Here is a 24,263-nt window from a genome sequence, read left to right on the forward strand (position 1 = left end):
TACATATGACCTTCCTCCTACACTGCCCTCTTCACCTTCATAAACATCGACCTTCCCTCCACTTGACCTCCTCCTTCGTCGCCCTCCCGGATCTTATCTCTCTACTCTCCCCTATTATCTCTTTGTTTCTCTCTTTATTCCACCTCGTCTCCCTATTCTCCCGCAACGGAGAGTAATGACTGTTGGCTGAGCACTTCCTAGTCGTGTCAGGCCCTAACGCACTCTTATCAGGCCCTAACGCACTCTGTTTCCCTGCCACGTTCTCAAAACACAATATTTCCTCTACTAACACACTCAACATATTTTTCCGTCATAATATCTTACCGCACTCTATCCTCACTGTTACACACACACACACACACACACACACACACACACACACACACACACACACACACACACACACACACACACACACACACACACACACACACACACACACACACACACACACACACACACACACACACACACACACACACACACAAAACACCTACTCATACAGACATACCGACACTCACAGAAACACACTCACACACACTAATAAGACACTCAAGTATGTACCCTAGCCTAATTCTAGGTTAATGGAGTGTTTACATTAGACTTAGTAAATGTTTCTGTCCTCGTGTTTACATGTGACTCAGTAAACGTTTCCTGGCTATTAATAATATCGACGAATGTGTCCTTCTCTGGCCTGGGGAGGGGGAGTGAGTGGAAGGGGGGGTGAAGGGGAGGGGAAGGGAGGGGGGAGGGGAAGGGGGGTAGGAAGGGGAAGGGAGGGGAGGAGGTGCAGGAAGGTTGACAAATGAGGCTAACGTCATCCCCCTCCCCCCATTCCCATGTCGCCCCATGAATGATGTCAGGTGGAGGTGATTAATGAAGGGGTCACTGTATAGGCAAAGTGGTTGAGGTGAAATGGTGTTGTGGTGCAAATGCAGCTAATTAGGGTGTAGTGAGGTAACGAGGTGACATTTCCAGTCTAGAGGAGGGGTGGGGGAGGGGGTAGGTTGGGGGAGGTTGCAATATTCTGATTGTCAACTCGTGGTGGTGTATATTTCGTGTACTTATGTGAGTGGTTTATGGTCTTGTTGCATGGTGTTTGTGTTGGTGTTGCAGGTGTTATAGTGTTGCAGAGTGTTGTTACTGTTGCAAGATGATAATAGTGTTGTAAGGTGGTGTAGTGTTGAAAGGGGCTGTTAGCATTACGAGGTGGTGTGTTGATGTTGCAAGGTGATGTATTGATGTTGCAAGGTTTTGTGTTCGGTTATCAGAGTATTGCTTCTTGTGTTCAGCATTGCAAGGTACTGTGTCATATTGTAAGGTATTAAATTCATATTGCAAATCACAATATTCAAGGTTGGGAGCTTAGTTTAACAAGATGTATAACTCAGTGTCAAGTACATCCCAGGAAGATCAGACTACCCACAAACTGCACTGGCTAAACACCTATAATGACCATTTCAATCAATATACAGCATAATTAGATCACCCATTACCACTGGCTGGTCTGACAGGTGATAAATTTATATTCCTTTCGGGACTCGAACCCAGGAATACTAACTTGCAAAGGGAATCCGGTTACCACTACACCACAGGGAGACATGATTAATGTACATCTCTGAGAGTTTGATCACACACACACACACACACACACACACACACACACACACACACACACACACACACACACACACACACACACACACACACCAGCCAGTGGAACACATTTACGAACAATCCATTGAAAAATATATTGTTTTATACCTTTGTGTGAGTGAGTCGTATAAAATTACTTTTTGTTTTGCTTGTCTGTCTGTGTGTATATCTCTGTGTGGTGTATGTGGATGTGTGCTTGTATATCTCTGTGTGGGTGTATGTGGATGTGTGTTTGTGTATGTGCATTTCTGTCTGTATTCGTGTGCGTCTTTATACGTGTTTAAGAATGTTATTTGTTAGATTCTGCTTGGTACCTCTACAGTACCTGTATACTTAACGCTGTCTATTGGCTAACCTGCTCTTCATCTCTCTTCCTATTGGCTGTAATGCTCCTCAAATCTACGGCTTAGTCTCGCGAGGTAGTGAAATGTGGCACGTCGGGACCGTAGACTTTCTTCACCTGCTGGCGGGCTTTATCTTGCAGGCAAGTCACCACCTCTCTCTCTCTCTCTCTATTGGCTATCTCACTCGGTCGCCAGTTCTACGTGTCGAAAAAGAATATTTTTTTGCCTTTATTTTGCTATCAAAGAGAACTCCGCTACATAAAAGGCAGTCAAACCCTCTCTCATCCTCCCCAAAAGTCCAACAAAACTCACGCTGGCCAAAACGCTTCATAGGAACGCTTTTTAAGGCCTTTTATAACGAATGACGTCAAGTATACTCCTTTTAGAACGAATGACGTCACTTATACTCCTTTTAGAACGAATGACATCACTTATACTCTGCGGTCAAGAATGTAACGTAGAGAGACTGCTGGGTTAAGTGGAATGGTGGGAACAAGCAAGGAAAATAACCCATATTTTATCTCGCTTCTTGATTACGGTAGTTAAGTAAGGGTGAAAGAGGTTGTTTGGTGATTAGCATGGTTAGGTGTGTGTGAGTGTGAGTGTTTGTGTGTTTGTGTGTTGTGTGTGTGTGTGTGTGTGTGTGTGTGTGTGTGTGTGTGTGTGTGTGTGTGTGTGTGTGTGTGTGTGTGTGTGTGTGTGTGTGTGTGTGGTGAGATCGTGCATGTTTTTTGAGTACTATGATTTAATACCTTGAGAACAATGATAGTCCCTTGAGTACAAACTGTCGTACTCAACAGAATACGTCATCGTTGTAAAAGGATTAAGCCATCGTACTCAATGGGTTAATACATGGTACTCCAGGGGTCAAGACATCGTACTCTAGGGGTCAAGACATCTCAAGTGATACATTAATTCACAGTATTAACGGGGTTGATCGTATTAAAGGGGTCAAGCACGAGGGACATTCTTGAGCTGAAAATGTCTATATTTACTCTAATATTCAGACATGCATGTGGTAAAATGTCTTACTCATGTCACTTAACATATACTAAACATTTACCTGAAGAAAATACCACAAGTTACATTTATACTGAGAATTGTCTTAAAGTATTCACGTCCAAAAATGTCTTAGTCACTCATGTCTAGAAATTTCTCAGCCACTCATGTCTCGAAATATTTTAATCGTTCGCTTTGAGAAATACTTTAATAATTCAGGTGTAAAAATAATTCACTCAGTCACGTCGAGAAATGCATTACTGATGGCTTAACATTCTGAGTGGTAAATATTTCAGCTCTGAGTTGCGTACAAGAGCTAAACATGTTGATATTTAAGTGTTTATTTAGGTTATACTTACTCAGTTGTCCTCCTGCTTGTATTGCTAACGACCTGACCAAACCTGACCTAATTTTGTAAACTGGTTAAAGATAGTATCAATAACCTGACCTGACTTGACCTTGTAAAGTGTATAATAAAATATTAACTACCTGACCTGACCTTCCTTTCTGCCCCAAGACCTCCGTTAACGACAGTGCCAGTGACCTCCTCAGGTGACCTTGGCTATGGGTCGATAACTTTACCTCAATTAACGATGACTCATCCATCATCATTTCTTCCCACTGTGTAAGAGTTCAGGTGTTTCTCCCTCATTAGTCCTCACCGTTTGTGTTTTTCTGTGTGTTTATGATTATTGTGTTGCACTGTTTTACTGTGTTGTTTGTGTGTGTTTCTGTTTTATTGAATCACCTGAAGATTAACCACCTAATGCTACCTACCAGCCTAACTAACCAACCTAACCTAACCTAACCCTAACCTAACTTAACTAACTAACCTAACCAACCTAACCCTAAACCATTCTCTCTTCGCCATTTACCTGCAATACCCCCTCTGCCCCCTCCCCCTCCACCCTCCACAAAACGAACATAGATCTAGTTGTTATTTACAGTGTTCCTTGTTGCCCGGGATACATCGACCTTCCCGTCACCAGTATTCACAAACTTGAAGACTCGAGTCGAAACACAATTTGTCAAGGTGGAGAAGGATAGTTGAATAGGGAGAGGGAGGGAGGGAGGGATGGAGAGAGGGGTAGAGAGAGAAGGAGTGGTGACAGAGGGAGGGAAGGATAGAGGGAGGGAGGGATAGAGGAGGAGGGATAGAGTAGGGAGGGATAGAGGGAGGGAGGGAATGGGGGGAGGAGGGATAGAGTAGGGAGGGATAGAGGAGGGAGGGATGGGGAGGGAGGGATGGGATGGGGAGGGAGGGATAGGTAGGGAGGGGATGAGGGGGAGGGAGGGGATAGAGGGAGGGAGGGATAGAGGGAGGGAGGGATAGGGAGGGAGGAATAGAGGAGGAGGGATAGAGTAGGGGAGGGATAGGTAGGGAGGGATAGAGGGAGGGAGGGATAGGGGAGGGAGAGGGATAGAGGGAGGGAGGGATAGAGGGAGGGAGGGATAGAGTAGGGATGTATTGGAAGTTGCAATAAAGAAATAACAAAACAAATGAAACAAGAAGAACAAAAACAAAAATAACAATAACAACAATAACAACAATAACAATAACAATAACAACAATGAAAATAACAAATAAAATCAATACAATATTATTAACTACAAGAAAAATTCCTTTCCATAAACGATCGGAGAATCAGTCTACCGTAACGTCCACTCCTTAATGATTCCAAGTCCTGTGAATCATTACCTACCATTCGAGAACTAAAACCCATAATTGTTCCAAGACAAATAAGAGTTTTTCCTCACTAATTGAAGACAAATGGGTGTTTGTGTGTATAAGTGAATTGGCTATTAGGCTACTGTATGTCAGGGTGGTCAGTTGTAGTGAGAGAGAGTGTGTGTGTGTCGGTTTAGGTATGTGTATGTGTATATACGAGATGTGTGTGTCTGTACTTATGTGTGTGTGTGTCTGTGAGTGCCTGTGTGGGTGACTATTTATGTAAGTATATGTGTGTATGTGTGTGTGTGGGGGGGGGGGTTTCTATTGTATCAAGTATAAAGCTAAACATTCTTGTACAACTGTGAACAAAATTCCCTGAACCCTTGGCATTATCTGGCTCTTACTTCCGGGACATATATATGATTCATTTATATCTAATAACGCTGCTTATTGGAACCACAAATTGGAAGAAAAAACAATCCTAATACAAGAAAAATTTTGAGAAAAATAATAAATTCAACTCCCTCACCTAAGCCTAACCTAACCAAACCTAACCAAACCTAACATAACCTAACCTAAACCTAACCAAACCTAACGTAATGATCCTCAAATACTACCACGTGTCCAGGGAATTATGTCGCGTATGTGTACATGAATAATTGATAAAGGAACAGAAGAGTGGATGATAAAAGACAATAATATCTCTTCCATAACTCCAACTTTCAACATCTTTTAGGGATCGTTACCATCATCACCATTACCACCATCACCACCACCATCACCACCAACCGATCTGGCAAGTCATGGGTTTCTTAGTCATAGCATCAGTCATTTGATAGTCACCTTTACATGCTGGCTTTCAGCACTTTACATAAGTCAGCAGCAAGTCAGCAGCAGCATGGGCATATAACTCATTGGGTCATGGCAGCAATTCACGCATCAGCATCAGCCATGGCAGCAGCATGGTCTGACAGTTTGCAAGTCAGGCAGTCATCAGCAAGTCTCATGGTCAGGTCATGGCATCTCATTTCAGCATTTCTGTCAGCATCTGTCAGTTCAATTGTCACATCATCAGTCACTGGCAGTCATGGTGGCAGGTCAATCTGGCATCAGTCAGCTGGCATGGCAATCAGCTGGCCAGTCATCGAGTCTGCTTGACCTTACTTCACCCCATCCCACACCACCAACACCACCACCTAACCTTCAAACACCCTCATTCATCTTTCTCTCAGATCGGTAACCATTAATACCAGTTCAAAGAAGGTAAGGATGGTATTAGCTTGTGGTATCATCGATTAGTGTGGCGGCCATCAGTGTGTGGTGAATAATGGATGGAACTGTAGTCAAGATTGTACTAGATCGTTAATGTGGGACGGCGTGTGATGAACTACGTGAAGCGGTTATGTTTGTCTGGGTGTGGTATGGTGTGGTATGGTGTGTGTGGTGTGGTGTGGTATGGTGTGGTATTTTGTGGTGTGGTGTGGTGTGCATTGTAGTGTTGTGTGGTGTGTTGCGTTGCGTTTATTTTGTTTTACGTTATGTTATGAATGGAGGTGAGGTTGAGGAGAAGAGAGAGAGAGAGATCTTCCATGTTTCTCTAACGGCAATAACTTACGTATATCATCTTAAATTGCTATTGAGAGAGACACGGGGGGGTAGATAATAAGCTATGATAAAAGTAATTATAGGGATGATAATATAGAGTTATAGAGATGATACTAGAGAGCTATAAGAGGTTGTTATAGAGGCGTGAAGGATCCCATTGTATACAAAGTGATATTGATTAGTAGTGTTGTGAAGGAGGAGACGAGGTGAAGTGTGGTGTGTGTGGGTGAGGTGTGGTGTGGGTGTAGGTGGTAGGGGGTGAGGGGGTGGTGGTGTAGGGGGGGGTGAGGTGTGTGGTGGTGTAGGGGTGGTGGGGTGTAGGGGTGGGGAGGTGTGGTGTAGGTGGGGGAGGTGTAGGGGTAGGGGGGTATGTGTGAGGTGTGGTGGGTGGTGGTGTGGTGTGGGTAGGGTGGTGAGGTGAGTGTAGGGGTGTGGTGTAGGGGGGGGAAGTGTGGTGAGGTGGTGGGTGTAGGGTGGTGGGAGGTGGTGAGTGTGGGGTGAGGTGTGGTGGTGTAGGGTGGTGGAGGTGGTAGGAGGTGTGGTGGTGTAGGGTGGTGGTGAGGTGTGTGGTGGTGTAGGGGGTGAGGTGTGGTGGTGAGGTGTGGTGGTAGGGAAGTGTGGTGGTGAGGTGTGGTGGTGTAGGGTGGTGAGGTGTGGTGGTGAGGTGTGGTGGTGTAGGGGGGTGAGGTGCGGCTTTATCCAGCCTTAAGTATTGTGTATGTTTACGTGACCTGCATCAACCAATCAGCAACGAGAGGATCGATGCCCTACTGTTATTCAACCAATAGGCGATGAGAACTACGCAGCAAAACAAACCTTCATTTGTTTTTATAAACGCTATGATTAACTTAATTATTACCTTTCTTATGATGGAGAGTTTATAGCTTGTGTTTATCAGTGTCAAGATCCAAACAAGAAGTCGATTTAGTAAAATGCATCTACAGCCTTAACCCATTTGAGGCCTGAGTGCCCTCAAGTGGCCATAAACAGAACTAAGAAACAAAACAAACCTTCATTTGTTTTTATGAACGCGCGGGTTACCGTGTATGTTGCCATTTATACTTTTGTTTGTGTTTATCAGTGTTAAAATCCCACCAACAAGTTTTACCGAGATATACCAAAAGCTATAACCCATTAGTGGTACAAACGCCCTCAAGTGGCTATAAACTGAATCACAAAACACAACAAACCTTCATTTGTTTTATAAGCTCCTTTGTTTACTAGTGGTTAACTTCCCGCAATGGAATATTTATGGCTTGTAATTATGATTGTCAAGAGCCGGACACAGTTAATAGTATGTCAAAGGTGATACAGGAAGTGTGTGTGTGTGTGTGTGTGTGTGTGTGTGTGTGTGTATAGCGATATCACCATTTTTTTTAACAGTTTAGTACCAAGTTTCACTTAAACTCGTCGTAAAGGCGAGAGAAACACACGAGCCCATCTGAACGAACGCTTCTGAAATGGTCATTATCCCAGGAGATTTTTTTTACTTGCATTAAGGTGTACGAACGATGAGAGAGAGCACAGGTGTTCAAGCAGGTAAACATCTCATCAGCAACACACAGGTAACGCCTCACACTCACCGTTATTGTTTATATGGGAGGCGGTCGAGACTGTAATAACAACTGCCCCTCTTTGCCTGCCTACGAGGGGAGACAGGGTGGCTTAGGTGAGTGAGGGGAGGGGAGAGGGGAGAAAGGTAGTTTAGAAGAGAGAGGGGAGAAAGGTAGTTTAGAAGAGCGAGGGGAGGGGAGGAGAAGGTGTTTTAGGCAAGCGAGGAGAATGTAAGGGGAGAAAGAGAGTTTTGCGGGGAGAGGGAGAAATGTGGTTTTAGAGTGAGGATCTAAAAAGGCGTAGTGGGGGGAGCACAAGGCATCAAGGGAGGGACAGAAAAGAAATTGAAGGGCTCAGAGGGAGAGAGGTGAGGTGAGGGAGAGGAGTGTGTGTGTGAGAGTGGGGGTTTTTTTGAGAGGGAACGAGTTCTAACAGGAAATATAGGTTACAAATCACACACACACACACACACACACACACACACACACACACACACACACACACACACACACACACACACACACACACACACACACACACAGTCAATAGTTTAATCTTATGTTCTTTCTTATCAGGACAAAAATATATTAAAATCTTTGTTTCGATTAGTTGAATCCAGGAAGGTGTGTGTGTGTGTGAAAATGTGGCTGTGTGTGTCTGTGTGTGTGTGTGTGTGTGTGTGTGTGTGTGTGTGTGCGTGTGTGTGTGTGTGTGTGTGTGTGTGTGTGTCATAAAATCTCAGAGCAGGTTCAATAGCCGGTATTTTGCATTATTGTAGTGAAGGATTTTGCTCACTTCAAGGATGGAAAAAATTGTCCAGCAAAGATAGGACCTGTACCATTGGGGGGGGGGTTGATGAGAGAAGGAGAGGGTAGGAGAGGGGGTAGGGAGGAGGAGGGTAGGTGGAAAGGGTCGTTCTAATCCCACAATGGGAATGTAATTGCATGCTGGGGAAATTCTTTTGTGGTGAGGAGGGAAGGTGGGAGGTAGGAGGGAGGGAACAGTAGGAGCCGAATTTAAACTCGTAATGGGGAATGTTGTTTGTAGTTCAAGAGAGAGGTCAGGCAAGCAATAATCGCCTACACAAACTTCATATTTTATCGACATAATTTTTGGGGAACATTTTTTTCGAGTAAAGAAAAAAAAATATTGGATCAAACAAACTAAAGTATATGACACTGACCGATATTTTCCACTTTATTTTGTATTCCCCTCTTTTGACCCCTCTCTCTCCCCTTCTCTCTGGCTCTTACCCTCACTCAAAATCCCTCACTCCACTCACTACTCTCTCCTCCCTCCCTTCCCCTCACTTATAAGAGCTCTCATCTCTCTCTATTCTTTCCTCCTCACTTATAAAAAATATGTTTCCCCTCATTTCTAACACCTCCCTCTCCTACCCTCTAATCACTCATCCCCTCCCCTCTCACTCCTAATTATCCTCCCCTTCTTTCCCCTCCCCTCCCCTCCCATCAATCAGACCCCTCAATCCTCTCCCTTCTGGCCTCTCACTCCCTCCCCTCTAATCTCTCACTCTTCTCCCCTCTCCCCGAACCCCTAATTATCCTTCCCTTCTCTTACCCTCCCCTTTCCTCCCTTTCCCTCTGAACCCCTTTTCCCTTTTCTTCCCCTCACTCTCTGTCTTCCCTTCCTCTTCCTTTCCTCACTCTAGTTCTCCCCTCACTCTCCTCCTTCCCCTCACTCTCTTTCTCTCCTCACCCCTCCTATTTTCTCTAAACCTTATCTTTCCTCCCTTCCTTCTCTCCTCTCCCTTCCCCTCTTCTTTGGCCTTTTACGTCCCTCCCCTCTCCTCTCCCCCTCTGACCCATATCTCCTTCTCCCTTTCTCTTTGACCTCTCCCTCTATGTTTATATTCTCCTCTGATGTTTCTCTCCCTCTTTACCCCTCACCCTCCTATCCCTCTTCTCTCTCTGATCATGTCTCCCCCTCCACACCCCCCCTCCCCTCTCCACCACCCACCCTCCCCTCCCCAACACCCTACCCCTCATCCCCTCCTCCATCCTCCTCCCCCCTCTCCCTCCACCCCTCCCCCCACCCTCACCCCTCCCCTCTCCCCACACCCACCCCTCCCCCACCCACCTCACCCCTCCCCCCTCTCCCACCCCCCTCCCCCCTCTCCCACCCACCCCTCCCCCTCCCACCCACCCCTCCCCACCCCACCCCACCCCTCCCCCCACTCACATCAACATATTTTAATTATCTTAGATTAATTATAAACATATTTCTTGTATTAAATAAATCATGGACTTGTTTTGTCTTTAAATCAACTAAAAACTTGTTTGGTTGTATTTAATTGATTACGTGTTTTGATTAGATTAACTAGGAGGTTATTTAGGTTTGTTTAGTTAATTTTGTTCTCCAGATTACACAAGGGATTAACTTGAAGGTACTTAAGCTGTGTTATGCCGGAGTATCTTAGTTGAGCTGTATATATGTTTTGAATATGCAAATGAGTTTATGTGTGTGTGGAAGTTATGAGCCTCTCTCTCTCTCTCTCTCTCTCTCTCTCTCTCTCTCTCTCTCTCTCTCTCTCTCCTCTCTCTCTCTCTCTCTCTCTCTCTCTCTCTCTCTCTCTCTCTCTCTCTCTCTCTCTCTCTCTCTCTCTCTCTCTCTCTCTCTCTCTCTCTCTCTCTCTTATACTTGAGGAATTTTAAGGACCAGAGCATTTGTTGAATGATGTGTGTAGAAGTGAGTGCGTGGGAGTGAGTGTGTGTGTGAGTGAGTGAGTGAGTATTGTGAGTGAGTGTGTGAGTGAGTGAGTGAGTATTGTGAGTGAGTGTATGAGTGAGTGAGTGAGTATGGGTGATTGACTGAGTCTGTGTTGTTCTCACGTGAAGCTCAAGGGTGAATGTTGACCTTTAGTTCACACTGACCAGACCAAAATGCATCTTACCTTACCTAACCTAACCTAACCTAACCTAACCTAACCTAACCTATCCTAACCTAACCTAACCTAACCTATCCTAACCTAACCTAACCTAACCTTACCTTACCTAACCTAACCTAACCTAACCTAACCTTACCTAACCTTACCTTACCTAACCAAGCCTAACCTAACCTAACCAAACCTTACCAAGCCTAACCTAACCTATCCTAACCTAACCTAACCAAGCCTAACCTATCCTAACCTAACCTAACCTTAAAAATAACATCACAAAATATTCCTCTCTGGACTGCGATTAGAGTCACTTGGGATGAAAGAACTAATCACCTTTTGCCTCGTTAATGATCGTTGACACCTTAACTAGGTAATTACAGCTAATCGCAGCGTCTAATCGCAGCTGAATTAGGCGTGTAGACGTTGATTAGCGAACCATGTTTGCTGGATTATAGAGAACTGGAGAGTGAAGACTTATCTCGAGTGAGGGAAGAGAGAGAGAGAGACGCTCCTTTTCTCACTTTCACCTTCCCCACACACACTCCCTCTCCCTTTATCTCCCCCACTCACACCAACACACTCCCTCCCTCACTAATTCATCCACATGATTCTCCTCCCTCTCCCTCTTCTCCCTTCCCTCCCTCTCCCTCCACCTCCATGTCCATCTCCTCCCTCTCTCTCTTCTCCCTTCCCTCCCTCTCCCTCCACCTCCATGTCCACCTCCTCCCTCTCCCTCTTCTCCCTTCCCTCCCTCTCCCTCTCTACTCTACACTTTCTCTCGTCGCAGTGGTCAAGATAATTCACCTAACCTCTCCAGAACAGACAGACACAAGCACAAGAGACAACAAAGGTAATCAGACGAGATAATAATGTAATTAAATAATCTTTCCGTCAACTGTGAGATACGGGAGAGTGTGTGTCATGTTCCCATACTCTCAAGGTTATTGTTTAAATGCGACAGTCTTCTAAAAATACGAAATTGGTATTTTTTAACTTTTTTGACTATTTTTAGGTGATGTTTGAGTTGTTGTTATAAGCTGGTTTGTCTGTGTTTTTCATGACGAGCTTTTAAATAACATAGATAATAATAATAGTTATGATAATAATCGTAATAATAATAATAATAATAACAACAATGACAACAACAACAACAAAAAATAATAATAATAATATCACTAATATTAATAATAAACAAACTACTTCACTTTACAATCCTTACATCAATCATAACAAAACGAAAAAAGAAAAAAAGAAAATACGAATATTTTTGACACACACAACAGGGGAATAAAACCCTCCTGAAATATAGACTTGACTCAATTTATAAATATATCATTCAAGCTCGAAAGTGGACGAAATTTTAACACCTGATCGAAGTGTAATGAAACTGAACACTGGAATAGGAATTTTATTTATATTTTATTTTCAGAATGTTAAGGTTGAGTTCAAATCTTAATACAAAATAAAAATAACTTTAGGTAAAAATATTGTTGTGTTAGACTGAGTTTATTTTTATCTGTGACATTATGAGTTTTTCTGAAGGTTGGGTGTTACAGGTGTGTATGTTGGGTGTACAGGTGTGTATGTTGGGTGTACAGGTGTGTTGTTGGGTGTTACAGGTGTGTTGTTGGGTGTACAGGTGTGTATGTTGGGTGTACAGGTGTGTTGTTGGGTGTACAGGTGTGTTGTTGGGTGTACAGGTGTGTTGTTGGGTGTACAGGTGTGTTGTTGAGTGTACAGGTGTGTTGTTGTGGGTGTACAGGTGTGTTGTTGGGTGTTACAGGTCTGTTGTTGGGTGTACAGGAAGAATCATTTTTACAGTTGTCAATAGAAAAGCTGAATTTATTTGTATAATACTAAATTATTTTCTAAGGTATTACAACATCATCAAAGAATAAATCAATAAAATAAAGACAAGTTTTTATGAGTAATAATAAGAAAAAGAGTAAATTTATTCGTAAAATAAAATATTGTTTATTAATCCTATATAGTGTCAATTTATTCACGAAAGGAAGTAAATTTTTCACAATCATTCATTCTCGTATAATTTTTTCACAATCATGAACACAACCAGTCATCAATTTATTCATAAAAGACTAAAATAAATCATCAAATGTATTCCAAAGTGACGGGGCAATAGTAGGTGTTACAGACAACTGATTAACATTCACACAGAGTAGAAAAAAATCCGCACAGTTTATTTCAGAATGATTGTGCTCCTGTAATAGCGGTGCTGTGAATGTTCTGGTAATTAGAATGTGATGGCGTACTTGTTATGTCCCGCTCTGGCATATAAGGGGGGTGGAAGAGGTGGTGTCTTGAATGGTGGAATTGTGTGTCTGTTGGTTTGATTTCAGGAGAAGGGAAGGTTGTTTATCGTCATTTTCGTCACAATAATCACTACACAAGCGAGAATGTCATCACTATCATCACATTCAACATCACAACCACGACAACACAAGCCAGAAGGGTCATCTAAGACACCATCTACATCACTATCACCACCGCCATCATCATCACTATCCATACCATCTACTACATCACTATCATCACTATACACAAGGTCGGTTTTACCTTAATATATAATAGGTAATTGACCTCATTAACCTGTGTGTGTATACGGAAGAGATAAATAAAGATGAGAACACAGGTAAAATGAGAGACTTAGGTTATATATTTAGGGATAACGGGATAGTGGTATATATTAATGGGTTCAAAAGAGGGTAGGAGGGCCAGGGGGAAGGGGAGAGACTAGGATGGATGGATGGATGGATGGATGGATGGATGGATGGATGGATGGATGGATGGATGGATGGATGGATGGATGGGTGGATGGATGGATGGATGGCCAGTGGGAGGGGGAGGAGACTAGTTTAAATGGATGGATGAATGGGTGGCCACGGGGAGGGGAGAATAGGATAGATGGCTGGGTGGCTAAATGGATGAATGGAGATTGGATGGGTGGAGAAACTAGGATAGATGGATAGTTAGGTTAGGTTAGGTTTTAAACAGAATATCCTCTTCATTAACACACAAATCCTAAGATAATTACATTAAAACGAAAAAAAACAAACAGATTTTTTAACAAGAAAAATTTTAACAAACGTAAATGAATGAAACAACGAACAGATTTAGAAACGAAAAAAAAATCCACTTCATTAACACAATTACAGATTACAGAACAGATTTTTAGCACATGTGTCTCAGCCCCAAATTGTTCCAAGCAGGGAATACCTCTTAATGAGACACACACACACACACACACACACACACACACACACACACACACACATACACACACACACACTAGCCACGATTATAAACGAGACACATTCATCATCATCTCTCACACTCACAGAAATTTCACAGGGTTAGTCGCTCAAGTCTACGGTATTCTTACGCCCGGTTTCACTTACTAATAATTTCACGTTAATGAAGATTACATTCGCGCGATATGATCCAGAAGATTAAATTCGCGAAATATGGTGGGGATTAGGATTATATTACATTGGGGATTAGGTAAATGTTGAGGATTATGTTGGGGTTTGGTTGAATGTTGGATATTGGTTAAATGTTGGGGATTGAATGTTATGGAAACACAGAGATTCCCGAATAAAATTATACATACACACACACACACCCTTCCACACGCACCCTCCTATCCAAACACTCCCTCCCACATACCCTCCTACAAACACACACAGAAAACAACAACAATTAGCGACTTACCTTTAACACCTGGAGCAGTAAGTAGCAGGTAGAAGACGCAGAAGGTGGCGAGCCTGGTGGAGGGGTGCATCTTCTTCTGCGTTAGACCCACCATGAAGGAGGGAAGGAGGGGTGGAGGGATGGATGGAGGGAAGGTGAGGAGAAGGAGGGAAGCTGGAGGGTCTTGTTACGTAGTTCGCTTATAGAATCAATTAATACGGTTCTCAGGTTTGACTTGTGGAGAACATATTGACTCAGGTGTGTTAATTATTCCTGCAGTAAGTTGTAACACGACACACACACACAAACACACACACACACTACCTCATTAGCCTCACCTTCTCGGGCTGAATAAGGTAGACATGATTACACCTCACCCTAATTGATGGGAATTATTATTTTTTCATGTTTTCAAAGTTTAATTATTGTAATTATGTATAAATTAAAACGTTTTCTATTTTCTAGGTATTTAGAATTCACTCATAAGGTCGATTTTTCTTTCTTTTTCAAACACTTGAGATAGATTCTGTTTGTTTTTCTCAATATTTTCTAATAATTATATCTCAATTTTTTTTCTGTTTTTTTCTGATTTATTTAGTTTCTTTGAACAATTTTTTCTGGAATATGACCCAATAAAAACCACTCACTGTTTTCTAGGCATAAACCTTCATGACATCACTGTTGTCTACCTGCAAGAGAAAACAATGAATTAAAATATATATATCAACATCTTATAATATATTTCACCCAAGCAAAATATAATTATAACAAACAAATTATATATAAACTGAGCCTAATTAATGCAGGTAACGCGAGTTAGTTCTGTTGTGATTAAATATAAGACACGAGGAACAAATAAATTATTACATACACACACACAAACACACACACACACACACACACACACACACACACACACACACACACACACACACACACACACACACACACACACACACACACTGAAAATATTCCAAAATATTCTAAAGGAAATGAGAAACTTGACAAATTGTGTATAGAAAGAATGATAATAGACTTGATGAATAATGTATGGAAGGGATGATAAATGATGAATGAGAGAAGATAATAATGATAAGAAAACCCAATGAATAATATATGAAATACATAAATAATAAATGAAAGAAGAACAGAATTAAAACAAATGATAAATGGATGAGAGAGAGAGAGAGAGAGAGAGAGAGAGAGAGAGAGAGAGAGAGAGAGAGAGAGAGAGCAGGTAAGTGTCTCTCTTTGGCCGGGAGGTGCTGCCATCTCCTGGGGCCCGATGCTCCCTCCTCTAACCTGCCCGGGTTCATACAAGTAAATCAAGTATTATACAAACATATATTTACGTATATCAGTGAGTATACTTAGTCACAAATAAATCATACACACATGCATACAGACACACAACATGGATGGTACACACATACTCACACATACAATACACACATATTGCACAAACACCTACATAACCCCCCCTGCCAACATCTCCCGACACACACACAAAATCGGTTTCTTATTATCGACAAAAAGTAAAACTACGAAAGTGAAGAAAGACTAATTGATAAATACGGAAATAACAAACGAGAAAAGAAGGATTGATAAAGACGGGAAACACAAACATTAAGAAAGAAAATGACGAAGACATAAGAAAATAAAGAATAAAGGAAAGGAAAAGTGAGACAGAAAAAAACGATTAATAAAGATAGGGAATATAAATAAAATAACTAAAAGAAGAAAATGAAATACGAATGAATGATAAAAGCGGAAAGGGGGAAACACACACTAAAAATGGGTGTGAATATATACAGGGGATTACTCTCTTCTCTTCCTCTCCCTCTTCCCCGCACACCTGGTCAACGATGAATACAAGAGAGAGAGAGAGAGAGATACAATAAAAGACGTAATAAAATAAAAATCGAGATTACTTTATAAAAAAAAAATCCTTAATCAGAAAAAATAAAAAGTGTAAAATAAATCACATCTACAATACATAAAACGAAATGAAAAAATAACAAAGTGTAAATGAGTAAATAAAATAATATATAATACACCATAAACTAAAATAATAACCGTGAAATAATTTAAAGGATTAAAAAAATATAAAAAAATATTATTAATTTCATCTTGGTAAAAACTGCTTTCGTTTCCAGTATAGATAATCGATAGCTAGACTCGAGAGAGCTTCCACCCTCTTAATCAACGTATCTATTGTCTGCCTACCTATTGAACCGCTTCGATAAGTCCTTTTTAATAATACCTTTTTTTATTAATATTTATCAGTATAATATTTTTTTCCATTAATATTTTCGGAACAATGTTGTGGTGGGTCGTGGTCGCCAACCCTAAGAGAGATATCTTGATTGGTTGGTTATAACCACCAGGTGAATTATGATTGGCTGGGAGATCTATTCGTGGAACAGGTGTACAAAGGTAATCTATATCATCATTAACGCCGTTTGTATCATTACCTGTCCGTCCATTTGTTTATCTGTCTGATCGTCTGTCTATCTTACATCCTGTGTGTGTGTGTGTGTGTGTGTGTGTGTGTGTGTGTGTGTGTGTGTGTGTGTGTGTGTGTGTGTGTGTGGATCAGCATTTTTCTTTGTCACTAATAAGTTAATATAATGACCGTGTAATAATTAATCTGTTTACGTCATCGTTTATACAATGACTGAGGATAATTAGGTGTGTGTTTGGATCTCGTGTTTGTTTGTCTGTTGGTCTGTTTTTTTGTGTGTGTTAGAGCACTTGATGTCGAACGCTTTGAGCCTTTACCTTTAAACTCACTTCCACGTATATGATGAGAGAGAGAGAGTTGTATCAATACAGAACGAGCCAGAATGTGAAAGAGGGGGAAGGGGGGTAGAAACAAAGGGGGAAAGAGAAGGAGAGAAGGAAGGGAGGAAGGGAGGGAGAGAGGGTAGGAAATGGAGAGCCTTTGGGACCCATTAACTGTTGGTAAATGAGAAAATAACTAAGTCGGGCGATGCTCTCTCTCTCTCTTTCTCTCTCTCTCTCTCTACATATAAATGGATGCAAATACATACAGGTACGCAGTCATTAACACATATATACCCCCACCCACATATACCTTTAGCTCAGGTATAACACACATACGTTTACATATATTATACCGTAACACACATTTCATATTTTACCCTATTTAGTTTTATGCATATTATATTAGGCGGTGTATGATTATGTGTATATCTTTATGTGTATACTCTTATACTCACACATACTGTATACTCTGTGTGCGTGTGGAGAGAGAGAGAGAGAGAGAGAGAGAGAGAGAGAGAGAGAGAGAGAGAGAGAGAGACACACATACATGCACCTAAAACTCCCGTCTCAACAAATTTATTCATTTTTCACAGTGAGACAACCCAGTAGTACCCGCCTTGGTGTGTGTGTGTGTGTGTGTGTGTGTGTGTCTCAGTACATCCGTGTCTGTATGCATGCGTGTATATGTGTTATGTGTATGTATATTTAGAAATATACATATTGGCGTGCGTGTAAGCATCCAGATGTGTAACTGTGTAGGTATGTAGGTGTATAGCTATGTAGGTGTGTACGTGTGTAGGCATGTATGTGTATGCGTATGTAAGTGAGTACATGAATAGGTATGTAGGTGTGTACGTGTGTAAGCATGTAGTTTCATGTCTGTGTACGTCTTGCGGTAGGTTCGTGTGGGTACATACTTATGTTTATCCCGACCTGGATCTAATATTTCCTGGGCTATTCCTGGAGATAACTAAACACACACACACACACATACACACACACACACACACACACACACACACAGACACACACACACACACAGCATAATCTCTCTCTTCATATTGATTTATCTTGTTGTTGTTGTTGTTGTTGTTATTATTCTTCTTCTTCCTCCTCCTCCTCTTCTTCATCTTCCTCCTCCTCTTCTTCATCTTTACCTCCTCCTCTTCTTCTTCCTCTTCTTCAGTCATTTTCTTCATCTTCTTCCATCTTGTACGTATTCCCTGTTCATCAATTTATTTTACGTGTTTCCTATACTCGATTTATTACCCTCTCTTCCTCTTCTCTTCAATTTTCCTTCTTCTCCTTCCAATTTCTTTTAACCTCGGTTTTCATATTTTCTTTTTCTCTCCCTTTCTTACATCTTTCGCCTCTTGTGTTCCCTTCTGGTTCTTCGTATTCTTTTATTCGGCTTCTTTTTCCATTTCCTTCCTTCTTCTTCGTATTTTTCTTCCCCCTCCTCCTTCTCCTCCTTCTCTTTTTTGTTCTTCCCTTTCTCTTCTATATCCTCCTCCTTTCCCCTTCCTCCTCCTCCTTCTCTTCTCCTCGTCCCCCTTCCTCCTTCTCCTCTCTCCCATCCCTTCCTCTTCCGTCCTCCTCCTTCCTATCTTCTTTCTCATTCTTACTCTTCCTTTCCCTCCCCCTTCTTCCTCCTCTTCCTCTCCCTCCTTCTCCTCTTCCCCTCCCTCCTACTCCTCCTCATCACACAGAAAATAAACCTCACAAAGATATTAAATTAAGCTGATTTTTTCCAAGCAGTTTCTCTCAGTAAAGGCGATTATTGTGTTCTCTTCCATGTCCCTCATTTATCACAGTTTGTTTTATTGTCTATTTGGAGTTAGAAGGAGAAAATAAGGTCAATAATGAATAATAAGACCTGGGAGTAGAACTAGATATGTTTTTGGTGAGGTTAAGTTATTTTGAAATTCGGGTTAGGTTAGGGTAGGTTTGGTTAGGTTAGGTTAGGGTAGGTTTGGTTAGGTTAGGTTAGGGTAGGGTAGGTTTGGTTAGGTTAGATTGAGGGTAGGGTAGGTTAAGGGTAGGTTAGGAGCAGGGAAGGTTAGGTTAGGGTAGGGGTTGGTTAGGGTTAGGTTTAAATTAGGGGTAAGGTAGGTTAGAGGTGTTAGTGGCAGGATAGGTTAGGTTAGGAGTAAAATAGATTAAAATAGGGATAGGTTAAGTTAGAACACCTTATATTTAGTTTAGATTAGATTACGTTAACTTAAGGTTAAAATAGGTTAAGTTTGGGTTAGATTAAGGCTAGAAAAAGTTAGATCATTATCAACTTAGAAGACAAACTATCAGACTACAACTTCCTTCCTTAAAGACGTGGAAGATGAAGACAAAGTGACTCGTGAGGACAATGAAGATAGATGTTGATAATGATGTTGCAACGATGATCAAGGACATGTTGAAAAAAGAATGATGATGCAATAAAAAAGGTTTATATTGAGTGAGAGAGAGAGAGAGAGAGAAGGAGAGAGAGAGAATACAGTATTGATGATCTGATTATCACAGGTTGCTTACGTGTACGTGTGTGTGTGTGTGTGTGTGTGTGTGTGTGTGTGTGTGTGTGTGTGTGTGTGTGTGTGGCTGTGTGTGTGTGTGTGTGTGTGTGTGTGTGTGTGTGTGTGTGTGTGTGTGTGTGTGTGTGTGTGTGTGTGTATGTGGCTGTGTGTGTGTTGTTTCCACTCCATAAATATTACAAAAAAATACAAATACACTAAATCAAATGCAAAAAAAAAACAAAAACAGGATATACAACTTACAATTTACAAGCTGTGTGTCCATGAACCACACAGTATATTAAGTAAGTAGCTTAAGTAAGTGGCTTAAGTAAGTGGCTTAAGTAAATGGCTTAAGTAAGTGGCTTAAGTAAATACCATATAGCTATTGTCTTAATTTAGTATCTTAGAGTAAAAAATAACCTAATACCCCACACGTTCTCGGTACAGTAAATCCAGCTAATGTAATTTGTCATAACCCGGATATAATGAGGATATGCTATAAGCCGCCACTGTGAGCCGGAAGCATAGAGTTTTGTGGTGGCAGTTTCCCCGCTGCTGTACGCTATACCGGTCAAGCAGTCAGACCAAAGAGAGACGTTCCTTTCATCTCACCATCATTTATAATATATACTGTTGTGTGTGCGTGTGTGTGTGTGTGTGTGTGTGTGTGTGTGTGTGTGTGTGTGTGTGTGTGTGTGTGTGTGTGTGTGTGTGTGTGTGTGTGTGTGTGTGTGTGTGTGTGAGTGTGTGTGTGTGTGCGTGTGTGTGTGTGTGTGTGTGTGTGTGTGCGTGTGTGTGTGTGTGTGTGTGTGCGTGTGTGTGTGCGTGTGTGTGTGTGTGTGTGTGTGTGTGTGTGTGTGTGTGTGTGTGTGTGTGTGTGTGTGTGTACTTTACCTCTTTCTTTTTCTGTGTCTTTCTCTCTTTTTTTGTATCTCTCTTTCAATCTCTTTCTCTCTTTCATAATTTTTATCTCTGCATCTTTGTCTCCTTCTATATCTCACCTCCCTCTCTCTTTCTCTGTCTGTCTCTCTTTGTCACTTTCTTTGTCTCTCTGTCTATCTGTATGTCTCTTCCCCCCCCCTCTCTCTCTATATCTCTCTCTCTCCTAAATTACCATAAATATGATAATTCCACAAAATCGCTGGCTTGAAAACCTTCCAAAACGCTTCAACTTTCTCCTCCTTTTATAGCTTTACCTTTAGCTCTATACACAACGATCTGGTATGTATAAAATGTATAGATATACTTATACATAGTTAATCGTATAAGATAATCTGATAGGCCTATGTATAATTAGCTCGTATATCTAAGGCCTATCAACTAATTGCTCCGATTAGATATGATTTGATAGGCCTATGTATCACCAAATACGCTATTATCTATAATCCTATAATGACTATCTCACGGTTAATCAAATAAGTTTCTATAATCTGATAGGCTTATGGAAAAATAGGCTATAGGCCATATTAACCTAATTTCGTATGGCCTCATTGATAGGACGTCACTTCCTATAATCTGATAGGCCTAGCGATTAGTAGGTCACGTCAGCTGGTATAATCTGAGAGGCCTATGTGGTAGTGTGTGACAGTAGCTGGTATAACAAGGCCTATAATCTCCTCTAGTACAACATAATGGTCAAGGAATTATATCTATCTATCTATCTATCTATCTATCTATCTATATATCTATCTATCTATCTATCTATCTATCTATCTATTTTTTTATCAATTTACGTCTCTATAAATCTATCAAATAACCTACTTATCTATCTATATCTATCTAGCTTTTTATCTATTTTTCTATCTATCTATATTTATTTGCTTATCTATATCTGTCTGTCTGTCTGTCTGTCTGTCTGTCTGTCCATCTGTATATTCCAACAATAGTAAGTTGTTAGTCTGAGGAGAAATATTTACAAAGTTTTCATAACTCGATTTTTTTTTTGTACAAAAGTTTACACGAGGTCAAGACCATACTGTACACACACACACACACACACACACACACACACACACACACACGTTAACAAGAACCTTCTGTCACATATCACCATACGTACATACATTAACACACACACACGCACCATCACGTGTACACAAACACACACGCACACATCGTCAAAAATATTTTACAGCTAAATTTTATAGCAGGTAGAAACTGGTATACACGTCAGTACAGTACCGGGAACTAGTATATGCACCAGTATAGTACCGGGAACTAGTATATGCACCAGTATAGTACCGGGAACTAGTATATGCACCAGTATAGTACCGGGAACTAGTATATGCACCAGTATAGTACCGGGAACTAGTATATGCACCAGTATAGTACCGGGAACTAGTATATGCACCAGTATAGTACCGGGAACTAGTATATGCACCAGTATAGTACCGGGAACTAGTATATAAACGAGTATAGCACTAGCAAAAAATACCCGGGTACCGATATTCTCTCAAGCTAATAGCGGTATAAAAAACTAGCATAGATACTAAAAAATAGCAATATGTATGGCAGGTGTAGGCGCTACTAGCTACTGGGGGCACAAGAAACTAGTACCGGCTTAAAATTACCTGTAACTAGTCTAAATAGCAGAAACTACTACATTATTTCTTATACCGGGCGGATAGGTGAGGTAATTTCCTATGCTAGTTTAGATACCAATTAGTAGAGTAAGTACTGGGTAAGAGAAATCCTATTGACCAGTACAGGTATCGGGAACAATACATTCTCACGCTAGTATATATACCGGTAAGCTAGTAGATGTACCGCGAACTAGCACATACCGCGAACCAGGATATACCTGGAACTAGCACGTACGAGGAACTAATGCACGGTTACAGTAGCAAATAGACCTCTAACTAGCACGTACTGTACAGCGAACTAGTACATATACCGCGAACTAGCCCACGTACCGCGAACTAACCCACAAACCGCGAACTAGCACACATACCGCGAACTAGCCCACATACCACGAACTAGCCCACATACCGCGAACTAGCCCATCTCTCCCCAAGCTCTTCCTCAGGTCCTCCCACCGCCACACCTTCTGAGACCTGAAGCTACACCTCCAGCTCTCAGGTACTGCTTCAGGTGTTCAAGGTTTAGCCACAAGAAAACATTGAAAAGTTAACAGTAGTGAAATGGTTCGTGTGTATGTGTGTGTATGCGTGTATATGTGTGTGTATGTGTGTGTGTGTGTGTGATTTAACTATCAACTATTAATTATTTCTTTAAATAGTCCTGTGCTATATTTATTTCGTTTGTATGAATTTATATATTGGTATGTATATGTATCATCTATATATGTGTATGTATCCATGTATATATTCAAACAAGTATATATATAAGTGTGTATCATGTTAAACTACTAATTGGTAGTTCGATAATTAATTATGGACGAACTACTTAACTATTTGTCTACTAATTAAATCAAGTCTAAAGTAGTTAAGGTAATATACTTTCCCCAGGTGAAAGCAGATGAAATCAGTTGAAAGCAAGGCACCTTTCAACACCTCCAGTTATGAAAGACGGAAATTAAAATCCATTTGACTGCATTTCTGAAGCCATCGACACCTTGCAGTACCAAACACACACACACACACACAACACCCCTTCTAACTCCAGGTGAGAGACAGGTATGAGATAGGTATATAACACCTAAGTATAGTACATCATTTCAAATCAACACTTAACACCATATTATTTTTTTTACCTTGTTTTATCATCTTTCATTTCATAATTATCCTTCTATTTTTTTTATTCTTCCATATATATATATAGAAACACTAATATAAACGACACTATTATTTCTGATCGTATGGGTAATAGTCTTATATTATCCACGGTCGAATATTTATAAGACTTTAGGCTAAGGTTATTGGTAGTTAGGGGGGAGGAGAGGGGGGGCTTGGCGCACACACGACACAGCACGCGCTCCTCCCTCAACGCTGGTCGACTACACACTAAACCCCAGCTGGCTTGGGAACTCTCGCTCAGCCGGTCCCCGTTCAGTTGCTACCTACCCAATTTCACCCCATTATTTCCTCCTATACCATGGCATATATAATCGCCTATCTATCCTACATATCCTCTGACCTACAAAACGAACCTATTCCATAAACCCGAGAGCCAATAAATCCCACCGTTTGAGGTGTAATCCCCCTCTCCTCCTCCTCTCTCCCCCCAGTGAGGAAAAAAAAAACCTCACACAGTTGCCAGTTCATGGTAAAATGTTTCTGTTATGAGGCAGTGTCCTGTATTTCGAACAGGTAAGGTGAGAGTACGGGGCGTTTAATGGGGGGGATGGGAAGATTAGTAGCCATGTTGAGGGGGGGTGGGGGGTGTAGCCAGGAAAGATCGCCTCATAGTCCTCCTCCTCTCCCCCCAACACACACGGCCGCCCACTAGCTATGTTGAAGAGATATACTTTAAAGTGCTCTTGCCTGCTGCTGCATCTGCTCTCTGCTTGTTGGGTTCTGCTTCCCTGCGTTTTTTTCCAACTCATAATTGCTCTTAGTCTCTGCTCGCCCTTCTGA

The 24,263-nt window shown here is 41.4% G+C and overlaps 1 long non-coding RNA gene across 1 annotated transcript in view; it reads right to left on the reverse strand.

Moving 5' to 3' along the window:
- Positions 1 to 23,678, reverse strand: part of LOC121857443 — a 61,410-nt gene extending 37,732 nt beyond the window's left edge. The window contains exons 1-2 of the long non-coding RNA XR_006087187.1: positions 23,441 to 23,678; positions 14,456 to 15,123 (exon numbers count right to left, since the gene is read on the reverse strand). This is a non-coding gene — a long non-coding RNA (uncharacterized LOC121857443). The remainder of the gene's footprint in view (positions 1 to 14,455; positions 15,124 to 23,440) is intronic.
- Between the last annotated feature and the right edge of the window lie 585 nt (positions 23,679 to 24,263).

The sequence above is a fragment of the Homarus americanus genome, unplaced genomic scaffold (assembly GCF_018991925.1).
Source record: "Homarus americanus isolate GMGI-L3 unplaced genomic scaffold, GMGI_Hamer_2.0 scaffold15541, whole genome shotgun sequence".
Classification (NCBI taxonomy): Eukaryota; Metazoa; Arthropoda; class Malacostraca; order Decapoda; family Nephropidae; genus Homarus; species Homarus americanus.